The following is a 21,650-nucleotide window of genomic DNA, read 5'->3' as shown; positions in this document are numbered from 1 at the left end:
AAAGGCGTAGTTGGTGACTAGAGAAGTGCAATGAGATCCGTGGGAGGAAGAAATAATTAGCTTCCACACAATATTTTTCAGAGTTTAATATTCCAGAAAAGTCTGAGCACAGACCTAACACACATTCTTTCAAATCCTAGCCATAAAACCATCATTATGGTTATAAAATATAATATTCTTTGCCCTGGAGTTTATAGCCTAGAACTATTTCAGTATTTCCGAGTCTGTATTTCTACCTGTGTTAACATTTTAACTTCTATAACTGCCTGAAATAGTTCAAAACTGGTAGAGAAGCAACAAATGTCCCATGTTTGGGCAACGTACAATCTGAAGAACAAATCATTGGGATTAGCTGCCAAAGACATGATCACAGCTGGAGTCTGGTCCAAGGAACTGGACTATGTACACAGCTGAGTTCCATGTAATCAACAGTCACCCATTTGTCTGCACAACACCACATGCTCAAATTAATACCAGTGTTAACCATGGTGCTATATTTAACTTACAGATTCTTCCTGATCTGTGACTTCCAGATGCCTGCACATCTAAAACCTTTGAAACTCTCACCCCCTCATATCAGTTTCTAACGCACCCTTTTGTCTGGTGTTCACAAATTCAGTTCTTCCCCATGAATTTCTGCTCAGAAAGACAGCTAAAATACTGTTTTCTTATATTGTTATTTCATTCACCTGTCTCACAATCATTCTCTCCACAATCTAAGTCAGCTGAAGTGACTTGTCCTTTAGGAGTTTCGTGGCTTATGTAATCTTCTCATTCACCATCTAAAGGTTGACTCCTATTTTTAACCTGTTAATGATGTCAGTCTATTTTCCACTTGTTACATTTTCAAAAGAGCACTGGAGTGCTTTCATCCATATATTTGGCAGAAGCTCCATTGAGAACTTCTAAAGAAATGCAACCTATTTATCTTCATTACCCTTAGATAAAATGCCTACAAAAAATTGCCAACAACAGACTGCTGGGGTCCTGAGATGCCTGCTCTTCAAGCTGATGAGTATTGTTCTGGTGTTCTTTTGTAAAGCTCTGTCATAATTTGTGCTCTTTTATTTAATGGTGTAGCTCTTTGGGGCAAGGACTCGAGAACTTTTTCTGCTTTGCATTTGTGCTGCATTGCTGTGGCCTGCATCAATGCCAGCAGGAGAACAATTAATAACACTTGTACAAAACCTGTACACACAACAGCCCATAAATGGAAATACTAACTTTTGCATGATCTTGCAAGGCCATTTTGAATTGCCTTGCATACCCAACCTTTCTTCAGCATCAAGCAGGGAGATTCTGTTTGATTAAAGATGTCATGTCTAAACATAGACTTCTAAAAAGCCTATGGCATTTGCTGCCTAGTTCCAACACTGTATTCTGCACACATTAGCTACTTTGCTTCTGCTTACTCCAGAATTAATAAAACTGGTCCCAGCACTGTTTCCTTCTAACTTTCTCCCTCCAAATCTCTTAAAAATGCATGAATCAACACAGCAGTCTGACAAACCATTTTAGGAGCTGATTTGATTGATGCTTCTGTAATAGGTTGCCAGTACAAGTCCTACAACAAATTAGAAAGAAATGGGAGAGCAGGGGCACACGCAGGGTCTGCAGAGCAAGGGTCAACTTCCTAAGTCTCACAGAGGATTCAGTGTTTCAGTGGGGGAATGGGTTTGATACATTGTTCTGAACTTCCCAGAAGAAAGACGTGGGGATCTGAGGGATTAAACACACATTGGTCACCCACACCTGTCATTGTGAAGGTAACAGCAGCCTCAGGGCGCTGGCAAAAAAAATCTTTCCTATCCATTATCATTGCACATGCCAGAGCTAACTTTCTCTCTGGGTTGCAAAGCAGATGCCAACAGCCACTCCTCCGGTTCAGAGAGGGGCAGGAAGCAGCAAAATCACTCCCCTACGTTTGAGACTAAAATAAATTCTCCTTCTTGCATGCCAAAAGGCTTGACTGGAAAGCCATGCCCAGCAAGGCTCCCTTAGCAGAGCCAGCTTGAAAACCGTGGGGTAAATGTGTGGTGGCACAGTTGCAGGGTGTGCATGCTGCACCTGGGGCCCTGGCTGGCAGGGCTTGTGCTTCTTGACAGGGAATGCTCAGGGTGTTCAACAGCTGGGCAGGGCAATGGAGAAACTCAACTTTATCCCTTGGAAAGTTCACAAGATTAGTTCATAGAGCATCTGGGGTGTCAATTTACACACTTCATGGAGAATGTATAGAATTAATCAAGTGGTGATTCAGGTGATTATTTTTCCAATCTCTGGTAACATATAATTAGTGGTGTGTACAAAATGTTATTGCTTTAGATCACATCCCTGTACGGAATGTCAGCTCAGTGTTGCCCTTCAACAGCACCTCACTGTCAGCTGCTTCGCTTATTTTAGGAGCACAGGTGGGTTCTGAAAAAGAAAAGAAGTAAAAGACAATAGAGAGGATGCTCAGCCATCAGCCCGGTTATGAGGGAGGGCTGGTTTCGAGGCGCAGGTGGCACAATCCTTTCCAGGTGATGCTGCTCAGGCCTGGCCCGCGCCGGGCCCGGGCCGCGCAGAGCGGCTGGAGCGGGGCCCGGGGCTGCCGGGCCGGGCCGGTCCGGTCCGGTCCGGTCCCGTCCCGTCCCTTCCCTTCCCGTCCGGGCCGGGCCGGGCCGGTGCCGTGCCCGCTGCTCAGCCGGCCCCTGCAAAGCCCGGCGGGTTCGGGGCCTTTGCGAGGCCGTGAGAAGGTGTCGGGCCCGTGCTTCGCAGGTACCTCAGGGCATCCCATCCCCGCCTTTGGCTGCTGGGACGAAGCGGGTCCGCCGTCGGCCTCGGGAGCCGGCTGAGGCGCTTCCTCACGGCTGTGTGCACCCGTGTGCCCGGCTGAAGGCCCGGCCAGCAGCCGAGCCAGGCTCCGGAGGGTGGGCTTGCGGCATTCCCTGGGAAAGGAAAGGAGAGCCCCGGGAGCACCCGGCCGGGGCTGCGCCTTCCCCGCCGCCCCTGTGCGAGCCCGGCTCCCCCACCCCTCTCTCACTTTTTAAAATTTTAATTTTTTTTTAATTTAATTTTTTAAATGCAGCGGGATTGGTATTTCCTTTCCTCATTCCCGCTGAATGCTCAGCTCTTGGGTGAATAGAAAAAAAAAGAGCAGATATCTTGGACGTAAAACTTGCCAGCAACGAAAGTGCAAAGGCTAGAAATAGAGCTGTATAAGTAGGCTTTGGAGTTAAAGGGTAAATTTGGAGGATCTAAGGACTAAGTTCCTTAGAAAAGGAACTTAGTAATGCAAACTGTCATGAAATTGCTTTAGAATTTTCTAAATCTTGAATCTGTCTTCCTGTCATAGTTCAGCTGATTAAAAACATACAACTGCATCAGTGAGCTGCAACAGAGGGGCGATATTATAGTGATTGCTACAGCTGCTCTTTGTAAGTAATCTCTGGGTTGCCTTTCCTCATTCTTTTGGATGGAAGTAATGAGTGACTCTAGCCTTACAGGCTGGTGAAATACCGGGCTTTGTGCGGTATGATTATTTTCACAGTTGTAGGAGTTTATCACTCTTCTTTGGATATTGTAAGGCTTGTTTGAACTCTAGGTAGTCAGCATTTCTAATGTGGTCAGAAATATTTGTCATTCATGTGCAGCAGTGAGTTATGAAACTGCTTGTGAACTTGGAAGTACAGAACATCTTGTAGTCTTAGTAGTTTTGAAAGCCTCAAAATATTTTCCAGGTTTAGGTGGTTGATAGGTGTAAAACTGATAAATCATGAATTGAGACTGCTGTAAAATTGCTAACATTAAGAAGGGACAGCAGTAGTCATGTGCGTGCAGGCCAAGACTTAGGAGGAGCATTAGCATAGGAATCTTAAATGCACTGTGTTTTCCCAGTTTTTCAAAGGCTTTTGCTGGTATATATTGGGAATTAATGCAACAAGCTTTTTCCTTTTGGAAAAAAAGTATCTCTACGTCCCAATAATAAAAAGAATACAGCCTAAACATCAAAATGAAATAGCAGTGCAAGGAGCCAAGTGAACTCATGTGTGCAGAGTTTGTTTTGGTTTTTTTTTTAACTAACTTTATCTGTGAACTCCCAGCCCTGGAGCCTATTTGAAATAAGATAGGAAGCTTCAGTCTTGTCACAAATGCAGCTACAACTTGTCCTGGGGAAGCCTTAGTAATGGGGTCAGGTAAAGTTCAATGAACTACCAAACCAGCACTATTTCAGAAATGCTAAGGTGCTCTTTCCACTGGTTGCTCCACTCTCTCTGCCTGTTATTAAACTGGTAGTTTTTACAACATCAATAAAGAACTTTCCTACCCAATTGCCCCAGACAAAGGCCTGAAAGCTAGGTTTAAACTATGAAAACTTTGTGTTAGGTTCATTTAGATTGTTTTGCTGTGTCAAATACTCACTTGAGTTCAAAAGTTCAGATGAACCATGAACTTTGTCATTTCACAGCAGGCAGTTCTACAAATATAATCCGAAAGTGAAAAAACATGGTATATTTAAGGTGCGTTTGTTGTTCTATGTGGAATATACTTGGAGTTCCGCATTTGCAAAGTTCTACTTGACTTAAAAAAACCTTTTAACTATTTAAAAGACAAAAAAGCCTAAACACAATTAAGCCAAATAATTCCTTGATCCCTGACCTTTTAGACTTTCAAACCAACACATATTCAGTGACTAATCATTACTGCACAAACTAAACCCAGCTAATCTTCTTAATAAATTGTGAAGTCTTGTATGTCTCATGGTTTCAGTGATGGCTTTTCTCCCTGTCTGGAACACTGCAGAATATCAAAACAAATGGGTCATGGCTTTATGTATTTGTTTAAAGTTTGAATCTATGTCATCTCATGATATAGTCTTGAGTTGAGAAGGTTTTACAAGCCTATGTGAAGTATAGGACTGGTAGGAATGAAAAATCAGTCAATGTGATTTTCACCTACTTGCTAGAATATAAAAATGTGTAGACAAAACCAGTTTGTTCAAAACTATTTTATAAATGTGGAAACTTACCAGAAACTGAAGAGTCTGTAATAAATTCAGCTTCTTTTCCACGAAAAGGAATTCCTTGTGCATACTCTCTTCCTCCTCCTAGTAGGTCTGGAGTCTCAATTTATCAGGAAAAAGCAGCTCTTATTTTTTTTTTCTAGAATTCAATTTGGAATTGTAATTTTAGGCTGTTGTCACTGACTGTTCATAAGTTGTAATTCAAGGTTCTGAACAGAAAACCTCCAAATCCAACAGGTGTTATCTGAAATATATTTTTCAGAATCACATATGTTTTCTGATTTTTGCATTGAAATAATTTTGAATTTTTGCACTTTTCTTGATGTCGTATAAGGCCTGAGACTGCATATGGAGGCTTATAATTTGATTATAACACTCTAGGAACTTCATTTAAGGAAAGCAAAATAATTACAGATTCTTGATAAAATTTGGTCTCTGTATGAAGCACATGCTTTTGGCAGAAGGAGCAATTTAATTGTTTGAAATAATTCATGTATCCTTGTGTTACTCAGCAAAGAACAGATACGAGCGTAGAGAAGAAATTAGCAATCATGTTCTTTGTGAATAGCAAAGAGAGTGAGGACACATCACATTCAGTGGACATCTGCAACAGCTGTGCTGCTAAGCCCATGCTTGTGGTTGAGATTGCGACTGAGCTTGTGAGGCGAGCTGTGATTACCACTGGGATCACCACCCTATCTCCTTCCTCTTTCTGAAGGTTTGTGTCTGCTGAATGGAAAAATTATACAGTGTGAGAGAGTGCATTGCCTGTCCTGTCTGATAGTTGCCACTCTTGGTTGTCTTGGGCAACATCTTGGCCAAGGGCACCAATCCAGGGATTGGTGACACCGAACCCGTGAGCCACCTCTGCTGCAGCAGGCATGAGCTCTCTTCCTGCTGGCAGGCTGTCCTGGCAAAAACCAGAGAAACAGAAGTAGAATTTCCAGAATACAAGGCATGCATTTCTGTGGCAATAGCTTCCTACTAGTGCTGGCAGGAAGCTTTATGTAATGCATCAGAGATTTTCAGCATGAGCCACAAACCTACTCGGGAGTTTTGATTATAACATAATTTTTATGTATGCATGTAAGTCTTTCTTCAGTCCCGTTATGCTGGGTAAAAGTCACATCAAGCCTTCAGGATTTTAGATCTAGGTGAGGAGGACTCTCTTCTGAGAGCTCTCCTGCCCTGCCTTCCAGCATTCCTGGAGGTGGGTTGGTAGTAGGGGAGTCATTCATCACATCTGGGCAGCCTTCCATAGCATGGTCAGCAAGTGACCTCAGAAACTGTGACACAGACTGGCTTCAGAGATGGCTTTATGCCAGCTGAGCATTCTGTTATTTCTGTGAGAGCTCTCTGTAGAGGAGGTACAACATAAGGGCAGCCTTCCTCAAAGGCTAACTTGTAAGCTGAAGAGAATTTCAGGGGTGGTGGTGGTGGTTATCTGGTTGGTTGGTTTGTTTTTGCAAGGTGCACTTTAGACCAGAGCTCTGTGTAAGCTTCCAGCTGAAGGGAGAGTCAGCTAAGGATGAGGTGTCCTTCAGTGGTTGCAGTGGCATAGCAGTAGAATGGCTAGGAGGGGTAGGCTGATTTTCTTCTATTCTGAACATGGCCAGTGACTGTAAACAGAGTTTTCTTTTTCCATTTGGGAACATGAGATTTACTGAAAAATATTCTACTGAAACCAGGCTGTAAGACTAATAATGTTAATGCAACACCATACTTTTCATTGCATTGTCTCTTTTATTCAACTTTAATGAGATAATAGAACAATATTTATTTACTTCTAGATATCTCTTGCACAAATAGATGTTCAGGATCTAATTCATTGTGGTGGGTTCTAACAGGGGAAAGCTAAAGAGGCCTCCTGTTTTTATAATCACTTCTCCTAAATGTGTAGTAATTTCTATGCAGTGCATTTAATGTATTTTAGAGTCAGACTGAGAAAATCAAAATCTTAAAAAAAAAGGGCAACTCACTTTTTTGTTAGATATTTCTTCATCTAGGTCATCTCAGTTCTGTGTAGGTCTGAATAAAAAAAACAACTGATAGTCACTGAGATTAATTACAAAATCTATGTGAAAAAGGTCAGACTACTCTAGTACCATTCATAAATTAGACTGCATTCATCTCATATTGTTTTGACTGAAGTAGAATAATAGTGGTGATAAATGCAATACATTTTTCTGTTCAGACTGCTCTTAATGGGAGTGATCAAATTATTTAGTGACTGGAAATAAGTCCAGGATGGGAGAAAGACTGGCACAGGAATTGTTTTGCTCATTAAGGGTTGAATTACTAGGTTTTCTAGTTAATTATAATTTGTTGTTTGTTTTAACAATGACAACATTTACTAAGATTTGCTATTAGTTATAATTGTATCAATAACTTTATTTAGGTTACTCATGATCAGCACAGAAAGAAAGCACATTGCCTGCTTTGAGAATGCTGAAATTCTGGGGCTTGTTGATTTAAGCACCTAAAATGGTGTCAGTTTTTCTCAAGCTTCTTGAGACTGCAAATGTGGACTTGAAAACCCAAAAAAAAACGTTGATTTCAGATACCAACCTCTTACTGGTCCTTTTGCAAGTATTTGGGAAAGAGAATTTTCAGTGGTATTTTATCCTTTTGGCTCTGCTTGCAAGTTAAGTAATATTGAAAAACCATTAAGGTGATTTCAGAAACGTTCTGTTTAGACTTGACAGAAAAACATTTAAAATATTTTTGGATGACAGTGGTGGAAAATTTGTACATTTTTTCCCAGAGTGGTTGAACAATTACTAATTCAGTGGTTCCTGGTCTTATCTATACAATGCAGTAGAGGCTTTGAACTTCTTTTTCAAATAGTGTCCTTTCAGAGTAAATATTAGTGTTACCTTTTTACTTCATAAACGCATTGTTACTTTGGTTAATTGTTAGATTTACTGGTCCTCTGGGGGCTGACGTGGAGTTTAAAATGAAGTCACTTAAAACTAAGGGCTGAACAACAAAAAGCTGAGACTGGCACTGACAGCAGAGAGACCAGGCTAGTGCACCAGTGTATGTCTTTACTCTGTTAACAAAAAGCACATCAAAGGTGCAGGAACCTGATCCTCTGACTGCTCAGAAGTCTGAAAATAATTTGGTAGTAAGGTGCCTTCCCAGAAGGGAAGTGGTAAACTGCAGCCCCAACTCTAAGTCAGTGTGGTCAAGTCTTGCGCTTGTTTGGGCCAAGAGTCAGTGCCTGCAGGAATCCCAGTTTTGCCATTGGTCCACAGGAGTGGTGAGATATTATTTCTATGGCTTGCCCGAGTGTTTGTGTCTCTAATTGCCTTAACAGGAATGATGAAATACACAGCAGAATACTTGTGAATGGCAAAGAAGTAGATTATGAAAAAAACAGGGAATAAATGAGAATGTTAGTTGTAAGAATTCCAACAAGAATTCTGTCTTGGTTTTTGTCTGCATTGGGATTCTCAAGTACTTTGACATCCTACTAAGGATACTGTCAAGAGAGATCTTGAACTCATTTCCCCTTTTCCTGTCAAAGGAGAGTCACTGACAGCAGGCTAGCCATACATTAACATATGTTTCATATCCTTATCATCATCAGATCAGGTACCTGGCCAAGTTGTGGTTAGCAGGTCTAATTCTTTGCATTGTTTGCCGACTGCAAGACTATAGGTTGCCTAAGCCTTCAGGTCTGCCTCCCCTCAGAGGATGCTCAGCTGCTCTGTTCAGCTCTGTTCCCCTATTCTTCAAATTGCTTTTACTATAACTGCTAAAAGCATTTTTTAAAGCTTAGATATTCTCTTGGCTAGATAGAAGTGAGAAACTGTCAGAACCAGCTTCACAGCCCGTAAAAGACTCTGTGCTATTGATAGTTTTCACCACAGTATTTTGGAAAATGTACTATTGCAGGAAACCTCCAGGGTGCATTTCTGTACCCTGTGGACCTGCCCGAGGCCACACAGTATCGTGTCCTCCTTGCTGGTCTGTTTGTCTCCACATTGGGAAGCCAGAACTGTCACTGGCTTGTCCTGTGCCCAAGGATGTTATCCCACTCCAATAAAAACTCAAGAGGAGTCACTACTTCATTATAATGACAGTGCTGCTGAAAGTCAGGGCATCCACTGCTGCAGTCTGACATGGCCAGTTCTTTAACTCAAGCTCTGCTTGTGTTTGAGTTTAGTGCTTGAACAAGCTTTACCAGTTTCCACAGGAGCTGTGGAAGCAGTGGACTTTCTGATGGCATGTTTCCAGCCTGAACTGGAGAGTGCTGTTCATACAACACTTCCACAATTGGTTTTGGCTTTGTACAGTCAGTCCAAGGAAATAAATTTCTTTCTTCAAGCAGTTCACTGTCCAATCTGTAGATGACTGCCTTCAGACTATCTATTTCCTTTGGTTCACAGTTCCCTACTGTCACTGATTAATTTTTCAGCCTACATCAGGGACATCTGAACTTTTTGTAGTTTTTTGTTTTCTCTGAAATAAAGAGATCTCAGCTGGTGAAGTTTGTGGACATGCTGGAGATCAGTGTCTATTCCAAGGTCAAAATAATGCTGTACTTCTTTTGCAGTTTGGATTCCATGTGCTTCTATAAGGTCTAATTCCTTAAAATTCATCTCCTTTGCTAGTATTTTCTTTGATTCTTTCTCACATGAGCCTCATATAAACACCAGTAGGGAATGGCACAGCTACCTCAGCTGTTCTGTTAGTACAGGAAATAAGCTTTTTCAGTGACACTGTATTTTAATGGAGTGGCTGTCACAAAAATGCACAGAAAGCACAGATCAGGCAGAGTAGAACACAGGGAATGTCATCTTCTACCTCCACTTTGGGAGCTGGTTATCTCCTCACAGATTTGGAGTGTTTGGAGCAGGCTTGCTTGAATGGAGGTGGGAGGGAAACTCTGGCAAACAGGGATATCTGCTTAGAGAAGTGCAAGAGAGGAGAAGGAAAAGGTAAAATCAAGGGTTGAGAAATTTTTTGGCCAGAGAAGATGGATTCATCATATATGTCAGTGGCTCTTTCAAACAGTTCACCTTTTAGATGTTCTTGCATCTGTGATCTCTGCTCTGAAAAATCTCCACTTGCATTCTTTCATCTTACAGCTGGAATATTGAATAAGTGACCTTTTCTGACTCAGACACATTGTTGTCTCTGACCTCCTCAAATCATGGCTTCACCTTTGCTGCTGCCAGATGCCTGACTGCTTTCCATCTCCCCTCTCTGCACCTCCAGAAGTGTCCTTCATTCCTAGCAGAGTCTTTCCTGTTGGTCTGTTGCAGAGTTGCTTTTCTCACCACTTGCCTCTCAGATCATTCTAAATGACAGGCATTTACATTTTATTCCACTTTAGGAAAGCAGCTTCCATATGGAAAACACATTTTATTTGATGTTGGATTTATCCAGGAGCTGATCTTAGTCATAATAACTGTTTCTCATTCAGGGTTGCTGCTTTTCTTTCTGTATTTTCCAGCTGGACTGTTTGAGGCATAGGAGGTCAAGTGACTTGTCCCAGACTATGAGTCAGTGCTGTGAATTTGGATAAGTACCCAGTATCCCAAAGGCTCCCAGTCTTCTCCTCTGACCATCACTAGACCATGCAGCATCTGTGAAAGGATTGGATCTATGGAAAAATACAAATTAAGAACACTGAGTTTGAATCTTTAATTCCCAGAATGTAGTTATTGAGCCTTGTTCATATTACAATGAAAACATGTTTTTTTAAGTAAATAAACCATGTAACAGCTTTTTGGGTTTTGGCTCTGTCTGTTTCTGTGCCCAGCTAAGTAGTAGCAAAATGTTTTTTATCAGCAGCTAATACAGGAAGCAAAACATGAAAGGGAAGAAATCTAGAAATGTTTGGCATAATAGTGGCCATGATTTAACAGATATTTTGGACAGACTGGCTCTTTTGGAGCTGCTTGCAGTTGAGTGCCTCCTCCATTTAAATAGAGTATAATGTTGTTTATATCTTGAGGCTAGATCCTCCTCTTTATTTGTGATATATATTGCGTTTTCCTGAGGGTACCTTCTGGAATGCTTAGCTAATATCTTAATTAAGACATTTTGTTTTCACAGCAGCTCCAGTGTGAAGAGGATATGCCCTCATCTTATGAAGTATGACAAAAGTGCAGGGAAGTTGTTCAAGAGTTTGTGCTGAGTTTGTGACTCCAGTCTGAGGTACTTAGGCCTGATTCATTGGCAAAAAGAAAAGCTGTTGCTTATGATTTTAAAAATTTTGGCAGTTATTGGCTGTTTGAATTCAGTAAAAATTGAATAAAAAAATTACTTTTTTGTGAACAAGATCTGTGTGTTTCCACAAGATGCCATTTCATAGAGCTGATGCCACGAAACTTCTGTCACAGGTTTTGGACTGACAAGCCCCTTTAACTTCTTGTCTGACTCAGTGAAGACGACATGAAATCTTCTGCAGACAGGAAATCTTTTGCTGAGGTCTGATCAAACCCTTTTTGTCTTCTTTCCCTATCCACTGCTCCTCATCCCCATCCCCAACTGACTCCATGCAAGTGTGAAATAGTGGGCTCCCAAACCAAGCCTTAAGCCTTTGTTCTTAAGCATTCTGGTGCTGGGTGTACATCAGAATGTATTGATGGGGCAGAGGTATTCTTTCAGGGAGCAGTGGTAGAGTTGCACCACAGCTTTCCAGAAGACACTCCCATGTCTGAGGAACATGAATGTTCAGATTGAAGAGAGTTTTGAAATAATGGGCAGTTGAAAAGAGACTTTTATAGTGCAAAATGATTCTATGATTCTATGCTTCTGGTCAGCTAAGCAAGTTCTGGAGATGACTGGTTCCTAAGTCAAATGTTTTTGAAAACTGGAATTTGTAACACAGTACTGATATTCATTTCCCTTTAGATTATCTCTCCTAGGTAAACATCACTGTAGCAAATCTGAGACTCTTCCTCTATACATGCAAATTAACCAGCTAAATTATAATTTAAATTTGAATTAAAAATTCGAATAGTTTTAAAAGTCTCTATACAGGGGGAAATACAAATGGCATTCTCATTGCTGCTTCCTAAAAATACTGAGTAAAGAGGTTTAAGCCCAGTGTAATTTAAGGTTGCATTGAAAAAAAATGGGCACAGATGAAAGGACATCCACATGCCATAAGATTCCAAGGGAAATATTTAAAGGTTAGCAATTCTTATAAGTTGTCTGCTCTTTGAAATACGATCCTTATGGAAATTCATATTCTCATGAAAATTTCAACCAACTCCTAACAGACTAAAACTGAAGAAAATCTGTCTGGTTTTGATTTTAACTGGAGTCAAAGCTGTTCTTTCAGTATTGGGCAACTTCAAGGAAACTGACTCTCATAGCTAAAGCTAATTTTTTTTCTGAAATGTTGGATAGATCAGGGCATCAGAGTCAAGGTTCTGATTGTAATGAATGCCTCTCTAACCAACTTCATGTAATCATGTGCACACATAACTTTTTAAACTAATTTTGTCTACCAGTTTACACTGATATATGCAGAGTGAGGAAGTGTCACATACTGCAGGAGGGAGGGAGTGTAGGTTCCACTTGATTTTGTTTTGTTTAAGCTTGAATTTGAACTCTGGATGTAGGATTTTCCAAAGAATATCTGTCTTGGGTACTTTTGAGGCAGAGACACTTGTGAAATGGAGAACATCTGGTTCAACATTGTTAATCTCCATTTGAAGAATGCCATTTAGTTATTACTCAGACTTTATGGTGAAAAGAAAATGTTTTGTTTTTCAACACTGTCTGTTCTTTTTCTGACTTTGAAACTTTTCTGGGATAGTGGAGTGGAAATATAAATATGATGAATATCTTATGCAAATGAATTTTTTTGGTCTCTGTAACTGAAAAATGTTTTGTTTTTTTTAGTGCTAGCTTGGCTGAAAAGATAGGTTACTCTAAATAGCAAATTACAGTTCTGCTTGCTTTATTGTGGGGCTATAGTATGCAAATTTGCAGTGTAAACTGTTGCATTCAAATGAGAGAAAACGAGGGCTAGGGAAGCTTGCCTGGTTTTTCACCTGCTGCAGTGAACTTCTGACTTCACAGAATTTGTGTAAAGCCTAGCAAAGCATTAAAGTTTTACAGCTACTGGTCTTTCATCAAATCATTGGTAGCAACCAGTGACTGAAATACCAGTTGCTCCCTTGGGTTTCATATACTCAGCACAAGAATATAATTTGACTTTCACTCTTTCCCATTATCCTTTCGCTCCCATTTAATAAAAAATTACCAAACGCTTTGTAAGGTCTACATTGTAATATACTTTGTCAGTCTCCCATAACTGTCTCCAATAAGGAGAATGAAATGTTTACTTTTCTCTTTCTTTTTTTAAATTTTTTTAATAAGCCCTTTATATGGCACTTAACAATGACATTTTTTCTTCCACAGTACTCTGCTAACTGGGCAAATGATAATTTTGTTCATAACACAGATTAAGATAATGTACATTTTAGTAACATTCCCCATTAAACAATGCTTTTACCTTTTGAATTTCCTCTACCCAATCTTTTTGTTCCAGGAACTTTGCTCTTGAGGTTAGTTGCCAAACATAGGAAGAGGTAGTTTGCATCAAAGGTTCTGCCCTGTTATTGAAAAAGGTTAAAAATATGAGAACGCTCACTTTTTTATTTCAAAGTTTAATTCTTATTTCATTTATCACTGAGCTTTTTTTTTTTTTTTGTAATTGGTAAGGAAAATACTTTGCTTTAATTAAGTGAAAGTACAGCTTCCACAAATTTTTCTACTTTGAATTACTGGAAAGTTAAATTCAGCAAGTTCTAGTTGTGTTTTGTTTGGGGGAGGGGGAAGGTACCTATATGTGTAACATTTCCTCTGAAGTGAGGGGGGAAATCTGTGGGAAATCTCTTTAATTCTTATTGATTTTTTTTTTAAATCAGTTATGACATGGTGCACCAAGAATGACTATTTCCCTCTCCCCCCACCCTCCATGAATTCTTCAACAAGTAGCAAATTATTTAAGATAAATGCCTACTGCTGTAGACAGCTGCCAGAATAGAAGTGAAAATAAACTGGTGAAAGGAAACTGCCCAGTTCATGGAAAGGGCAGCAACGATATAGTGCAGCAAGTCCATGACACTTCTGGATACACATGCTGAAAGACTTACCCTGGCTGGCCTGCTACAAATCTCCCAGTAATTCATTAAGGGGAAATGCTTCTTGCAACATTTCACTCCTATTTTAACACCCTTTGTCTTTACCTTACATACTCACTGGGTTCATTCCTATGTCAAGTGAGCCTCAGTGAAACCAGTTTTTCATTCCTGATAGAGCATACTGTTTTGCTGGAGTAGAAAGATTAGATGGATGCTTTTGCTGTAAGTATTTTAGCAGTTTGTGGTGTTTTTTCAAGGCTTGGGGTCAAAAGAAGGATATGATCATTGTGATACAGTAAACAATATAGAATGAAGTAACTTGACTAGTGACTGAAACAGGCAATGTTGTCATGTTTTCCCATAACTTTGAAGAAACAGATATCCTCTAAATATAATGTAGTCAGACATGTATTAAGATGGAAATACAAAACCATGTCCTGGTTGTTCTAATCCGCTTCAAATCTTTGAAATTACAGAATTAATTTATTTTCATTATCATGGGGCCAATTTGCTACAATTGCCTAGGGAGGAATCCCATTAACTTCACTCTGATTTGTTTTCTGAATGCTGACCATGGGATTTGACCTGTTTAAACAAAGCAGCTTGCCATTTATTTCAGCTAGTATTTAGTTACATCAAGTGTCTCTATTCCTCCTTATGTAACTTTACAACTCTAAAGATGGTTGTAGTGGAGTCCTGGTTTAGTAATTTTGTATTTCTAAAACAGATCAGAGTGACGGGAAAATGCTTGAATTTACACAATACTGACTCAAATATGTTGGCAGAAACCTGGGTCTGGATAACCTGAGTGTATCTGCAGAAGCTGAACTGTCATCTTTGCTCATAGTTTACAGTTTTATGGTATTAGACAGGTTGGGATGGCAAAGCATACCATTACTTCTGGCATAGTGTTGGTGTTTTGTTGCTGTTAGTTTGGAGGGATGGGGAGGAAGGGTGTTTGTTTTGGAGGTGTTTGTTTGTTTTCAGTGTAATAGCTACATAATGGCATAGTGGCAGGTGCTGTAACACTTTGAGCACAGTTTGTGAATGGATCCATCAAGAGAGAGTTTCAGAGTGGCTCTATCAAGTGTACAATTCAAGAAGCAAGCTGTTTTACATTAGTAAGTCTCTGGCTACAGATTACAGGTCTTGTTGTTATTTCCCAGTTTATAAAGTAGCTCATCATCGAGCTATTCTGGTATTCTGTGTAGCCTTTGGATTCCATTCATAAACCTTTACAGTTTGATGGGATTTCCATGGCTGAGACACATTCCATTGAGCATATGCAAACATCCATACGTGTGCATGTTGCAGTCTTATCTGTGTAAAGGAAACTCCTCTTTAGTGGAGGTATATAAATAAAACATCATCTGACAGAAAAAAATGTTTATACTGGGCCAAGAGTGGTCTGCATGTTCACATGGGTCCAGTAAGAAAACGAACCCCTGTAATACTTGGAAGTTTTGTTTCCTGGTTATTTGTTTGTTTTTAAATGGTTTGCTATGGATCTAGCCAGTGTCACTGAAGGCACCACAAGCTAGGCTGCTGGAACATCTGTTAACTCTTCTATGGGTTTAAACTCAGAAGATCAGTGAGCTGCTGTTTCCTTGGTTTTACACAAGTGAAAGTTGTAACTAGAAACTTCCGATGTTAGAAAGCAATCCCTTTGCACAGTAGTTATTTTTTCACTCACTGCAATAAGTTTGAGGCTGCAGCACCTTTTTAAGTGATTAAAACATTCTCATGCTTTTATGGGGGTGTATGTTTGCTGTCCATTTCTCAAAAATCCAGAGGAATCCATGTTTGGCATGATGTGGAAGTGCAATGCTTGACAGTCTTTCTTATTATACACACAGAACATTATTAAAGTTTCCTTTTCACCCTTACATCTGAGCATCGCTGTCTTTCCTCTGGAATTATATTCTGGATCTAAATATTGTTTAAGGTGCTATGATTAGTTAAAAAATCTTTCCCTGCTGTGACTCATAAGTGCATCTGCTACTTGATGTCCTGTCATGTGCTTTAAGAGCAGAATACAGTGAAGCTTTCTGAATTCAAAATCTCATCTAAAATGTGTTTTCTATATTTCTCCTTTTCAGAATATTAGAAATTGGCATACTGAACATTTTAGAGGACATGGTCTTGCTGCCTAAAAACAATGATCTCCTGAAGTATAGGTAATATGCTTAGAAAGGAAGCAGCATCACATAAAATTGTGATTTTATTTTTTTTTCCAGAATTCAGGCTTGGGCCCTGATTCAGGCTTGGGCCCCCTAACTCATCTTGAATTTGTTTCTTGATGGGAACACAGAGGTTTGTATTGCTTCTGGGAGATGTGGCAGAGCAGTTTGTTAACCAAATTCTGAGGAGACTTTGAAAGATTTAAGAAGAATATATGCCTTTACCAGAGGTGAAATTTTCTCTTATTTTGTTTACCAACCTTACAAATGTAAGTTATTCTGTTTCACACTACAAAGTAGGCTCATTTCAATAATAAAATTAGCTACTGCTTTCTTCCCTCTAGTTTTGTTTATACTTGTTTATGAATTACTTCTTTAGGGGTACACCCTAGGATTAGATTTAGGATTTGTGCGTCCAAGGCTGACAAATTAAAAATCTCTACTTTAACTACGAGAAGAGATTAAGAATTAATAGGCTAAAAACTTGCTACATAAATCAATACTAGTATGCCTTGAGGCTTAAGGGGGGCAAATCTATGTAAGTACATATTGCATTAAGTTCAAGCAAAGAATTCCAGCTAAATTTTAAGTAACAGGGCACAGGCAGACCTGTGGAGTATCTACCTTGCCAAGAAACTTTAGTTTGGCATAGTGAGAAAGGAAAAAAAAATATTAATGCATAGTATGAACCGTTGAAAGAGAATGATGAGCAGCATTGCTTTGCTGGTCATGCTTCTGCTTCAGGAAGTCATCCTTACTTTAGGAAGTGTCAAAAATAGAAAAATGTGAGGCTAGGAAGAAGAATAATGGGAACAAATCTAATTGGGCATGAAAAGAAGCAATGGTGTGAATTAGAAACATGAAGATGCCGTGAGACTTTTTCTCTGTCAAAAATGAGGGAATAAATAAGATTTCAAATATGCAACTTGCATAAATCCAGTGTGCCAACAGCCACACATATGTGCTCCAAGAATTGGCAAGAATCATTGCTCAGATAGATGTGGAAAGATTGCTTCCATCATGCTGCTTGTACCTTGTGGCATGTAGTGCTGCTGAGTGTAAGGTAGGAAGTGACTCCTGCTGTTCTGCTGTGACATTTTAAAAATGGCCAGTCCAACAAGGAATCCGAGGTTAGTGCACCCTGACCAATCAGTTACTATTTCATCTGGCAAAGAGGTGAATTACAGCAAGTGTTAGGGAGGAAGCAGGACATGTGGAGAGCAGCAGGTTTCAGAAATCTAAGTTTCCAGGTTCTAGAGCCTTGGAGATACACAGACATGAATAAAAATACTTGCAGAACAGCGCATGCTGAAGCAAAATAGCTGCATGTTTACTGAATTAGGTCACATAAAATCCTGAATTAGCTCATCTCCACCTCAGCCACTTCAGAAAGGAGCCAAGAGCCTGTTTGAGTTATCAGAGAAGTAACCATGAGAGAGGACTAAAGGCAGAGTGTGATAGTCATGTACCCTTTTGTATAGTTGAAGTTCTCATTGCTTTGCTGCTGGGATTCTCTCTCCATCAGCTAGTTCTGCTGTGAACAGCTGAGTATTTACCAAGTGGTAAAGAAGCAATTTACCTCTAAATTCAGGACACAGGACCATTAAGAATTGAGTTTAGTTTTTACAATTCCTTGTGACAGTCTTCCTTCAGGTGAGTTGAAAGTTGGCACAGCTTTGTCTCCTGGGTAAATAAAACCTTGAGTCTTGGATTTGGATTCCCCTTGCTATCATCATGCTAAAATGCATTACAAAGAAGCCAATCCCATCACCACTAAATTCTAGTAAAACTTTAGTAATTTGTGAAATCATATGCCACACTTGATGGCTAATTAGTAAACAGAAAAGAGAACATAAATTGAAGTGCATTGCAAAGCAATTGGATAAATTTAAATGAATGTCCCTAAGAAGACAACCCTGGTGTGAGTGAGTGTGCTGGTACTGGCAAGTTAAATTTTGTTTAAAAGGACAGGTGGAAATCAAGGCATTTTCTATATCAGTAAAATAACACTGGAAAAAGGATGTGTATGGCTGAGTGATGAAATGTGCCAGGTAAAGCAAAAGCACCAGGTTTTCTTCACCTTTTTGTTGGTAGGTAGGTAAGGAACCAATGCACTGAACAGTGTTGCACAGGTACAGAATAACTTGGAAAAGTCCAAGCTGAATTGAAGTCACAGTGGCTGCAGCAGAGAGGGTCAAATCTTTTGTAAAGGTCAGAAAGAAGAATGAGTAAAGTTCTCTTCAGGACAGCTGTGAGTTGGGAGGATGGCTTACCCCTGTGTCTGCCTGACAGTGTGCTTTCTTGGAGAGGTGAGCAACAGACAACAAAGGAAAAATTCATTGTTAATCTTCTTCTGTTTAGTTCTGTAATTTGTAGAAATTATTTCTGCTCATCCAGAAGGACATTTACAAATTAGATAAGGAAAAAACCACCAACCCCTTAATTTTTGATGAGATCTTGGTTAATTGTAAGAAATTTTATGTCTCACTGACTTTAATTATGTCTTAGTTTTGGGATGTTTTCCCCTTTTGGTTTCTTCTAATTTTCAGATTGGTCTGGTTTCCAGAGAGAATTCCTGATTTACTGTGTTCCTTTTAACTTGAGTTACAAAGTTTTAGAAGATCAATAATAGTTTTTCTTGCTCTGAAAAATGAATTTCTCAATGAAAAAGGCTTTTATATGGTGATTGATAGGTCTACTGTATTTCTGGTTTTAAAATTCACTTTGTTCATTTTTTTTTTTGTAAACAGAATAGTGTGAATATTACATTCTATTCAGACAAGTCCACTATAGGCACTCAGATGTCAAAATGTTTCAAAAACATATAAAAAAATAAAGAAATGAATAGAAGCTTCCTTGTTCCTTAAATTATTACTGTGTTACCCTGAACTGTAAGTGAACCCTTTTTGCTTATAAAAGAAGCAGCTGTTCATGCGATTGAAACCATGGTTCATTACAAGCTGACCTCAAATTCAGGAGTAAAACTTCCTCTATTTTACTACAACTATTCAGACGTGGACTAGAGATAAACAATAATCAAAATCAGGATGAAACTTGACTGGGAAACCCTCTATACTCTTTGGCAGAATTATAGCAGCTTTTGGATCACCAAGAGTGATATAATGTTAAATGACCCTAAAACATTCCCTTCTCAAATGCAGCAGGTCTGTGCTGCCAACTCTGTAGCAAACAAAGGCTGATTGTAATGACTCCTTAAGCATAAGAGTATAGAAACGTTAATTATCACATTTTTTCACATTAAAGATTTACAGAGAGTCAAGATGAAAATGGACTTGTTCATGATGATTTCCCACTTCTTTTTGGTTAAGCCATGTGATTAAAACAGATTTTCATTGTGTGTATCTTATTTGTTTCATATCTTTCCTAAATGGTTTTGGTTTTTAGCTAATTCTGGAATTAGGGCTGGATGCAAAAGTAACAAAAGCAGCCAACGTGCTACTACCCAGTTTCGAAGATGTATGTCTAGAATAATGTCATACCATTAAAAGATGTAAACTAAATTAATGCTCATTACTAGCCAACTCTTTTATAAATGAAGTAGGGCAGTGACATAGTGCCTTGGATGTATGTTTCTCTCTTTTGGTTTATTGTGTTTGTTATTCCTCTTCTGTAGCTCCCTTGTTTGCTGTTGTCCAATTTTGAGACACAGCACTGCTTTCTAGTATTATTCATGACCCATATAACAAGACTCAGAGATAAGATCCTTTACCATTTACTGGGGGGCTATAGAGAGTCCTAAGATTTCATGATCAAATACAAATAGGAGATTATGAATGTGTGTGTGCTTGCCATGATACATTTAATTGCAGAGATTTGGGGCAAAAATCTTTTGAGTCAGAGTGGAACATAATATGAACCAAGCAGTAGCAATATTACTGATACTTGTTCAGTAAACCAGACATCTTCCTCGTATTACAAGTGTGTTCAGACAATTTTTTTTGCTTTCTGACCTAAATTTCTTGTGGGGTTGTTAAAAACTTAGTAATGGGAATGTGTCTCTGGGCTCTTAAAATGCATGGTGGGAGTGTCTTAAGAAATTGCTGTGGGAAAAAGAAAAAACTGTTCTCCTATGCTTAGAAATCTGCTGGCTGGAGATGTGTAATATTATTCTGGGCTAAACTATCTTCCATTGATAGTTTTCCTTTACCTTATTCATTCATTGAAGCCTTTGTGGGGTTTGATTTAGAATCTGTATAAAATTTGTTAATTTCCTTTACCCACAGATTTTGAAGGTTTTACTGAAGATGAGGTTTGTTTAAATTGTCTAGTCTTTGAATGTCAGAAAAGCAAAAAGTACTTTTGTCAAAGTGTATTTTCAGGGAAGATAATTCAAAAGCTAAAACTTCACATTTCTGAAAATATTTTCTTAAATGTATTGTATTTTCTTTGTTCATGGCATGTGCATTGCCTTGTGTCTTCTTCCCTACTCCACAGAATTTCACGTCATCTTTATTCAGGCCTTGCCCCTGCCCTTCCTGCAAAGAAGCCCACAGGAGGCCACCCAGCTTGACATCTCAGTTCTCCTAATTCCACTGCTTGGTTTGATCCCATCACCCTGTTAGATTACTCATGCCTGCTTGCCAGGGGATCAGGGAACCTTATATGATGGAGGTCAGAATCCCACTAAACTAGACTGCCTCTTTTTTTTTTTCTTTTTTTTTTTTAAACTTTCTTTTCTTGAGCTACTGCCCAACTGGTGGAAATTCAGTTACAGTCTGAGCAGAGAAGAAAGAGGGAGAGACACTGGGCAGCTGCTTAGCTGTGACTCTGCTGTAGGACATTGAGTCATGCTTAACACAGACCATGGCTGTCTCTTGCTCTTGTCTCTATCAGGACTCTTGGGGATGAATCTCTTTCAAACGTTTCACATATCCTGTTTTCAGTTGGTCTTTACTCAGCCTGTTTTCATTTAGCTGCTGGCCTCTCATTCCTGACAGTTGTACCCTCTCTTCTTGCTTGTGTTATAGGTCTTCACTCTTAACAGGCCTTTGTTCTTCTCTGCTTTTGAACTTCTGAGTTCTCTGTTTTCAAGACAGAGTTTCTGGTTTTGTTTCCTGTCTGCTCACAGTGATAATAATTTCATATTTTACTAATTTCAAATTTTCTATGAGAGTGATAATATTTTATATTTAACCTTTTTTTAACTGTTACTAAGTGGCGCTGGAGTCATAGCTACATAATACAGGATCCTACATATCTGATCTTTGGACACAACTATGTTCTTTTCAAAGTGATAGTCTGTAAGTACATTGACACTGCAAGTGCTGTTGTTCCTGAAACTGACCAGTTTTTTGCCATCACATGAAATTAGTGGGTTTTTTTCATGCTCTG

General features: G+C 39.3%; 1 long non-coding RNA gene across 5 annotated transcripts; it reads left to right on the top strand.

Moving 5' to 3' along the window:
* Positions 1–2,321: 2,321 nt before the first annotated feature.
* LOC135306619 (uncharacterized) lies at positions 2,322–16,635 on the top strand. Of its 5 annotated transcripts, none has more exons than XR_010367404.1 (6): positions 2,322–2,408; positions 3,335–3,416; positions 5,515–5,720; positions 11,072–11,173; positions 11,359–11,446; positions 16,356–16,635. It is a non-coding gene; the product is annotated as an uncharacterized LOC135306619 (long non-coding RNA). The 5 variants fall into 5 exon arrangements; XR_010367405.1 differs by lacking the exon at positions 2,322–2,408 and adding an exon at positions 2,445–2,519; XR_010367403.1 differs by lacking the exon at positions 2,322–2,408 and adding an exon at positions 2,668–2,757.
* Positions 16,636–21,650: the final 5,015 nt, after the last annotated feature.

This window comes from Passer domesticus, chromosome 8 (genome assembly GCF_036417665.1).
Source record: "Passer domesticus isolate bPasDom1 chromosome 8, bPasDom1.hap1, whole genome shotgun sequence".
Lineage (NCBI taxonomy): Eukaryota > Metazoa > Chordata > Aves > Passeriformes > Passeridae > Passer > Passer domesticus.
This window is presented reverse-complemented; position numbering and strand designations above follow the sequence as displayed.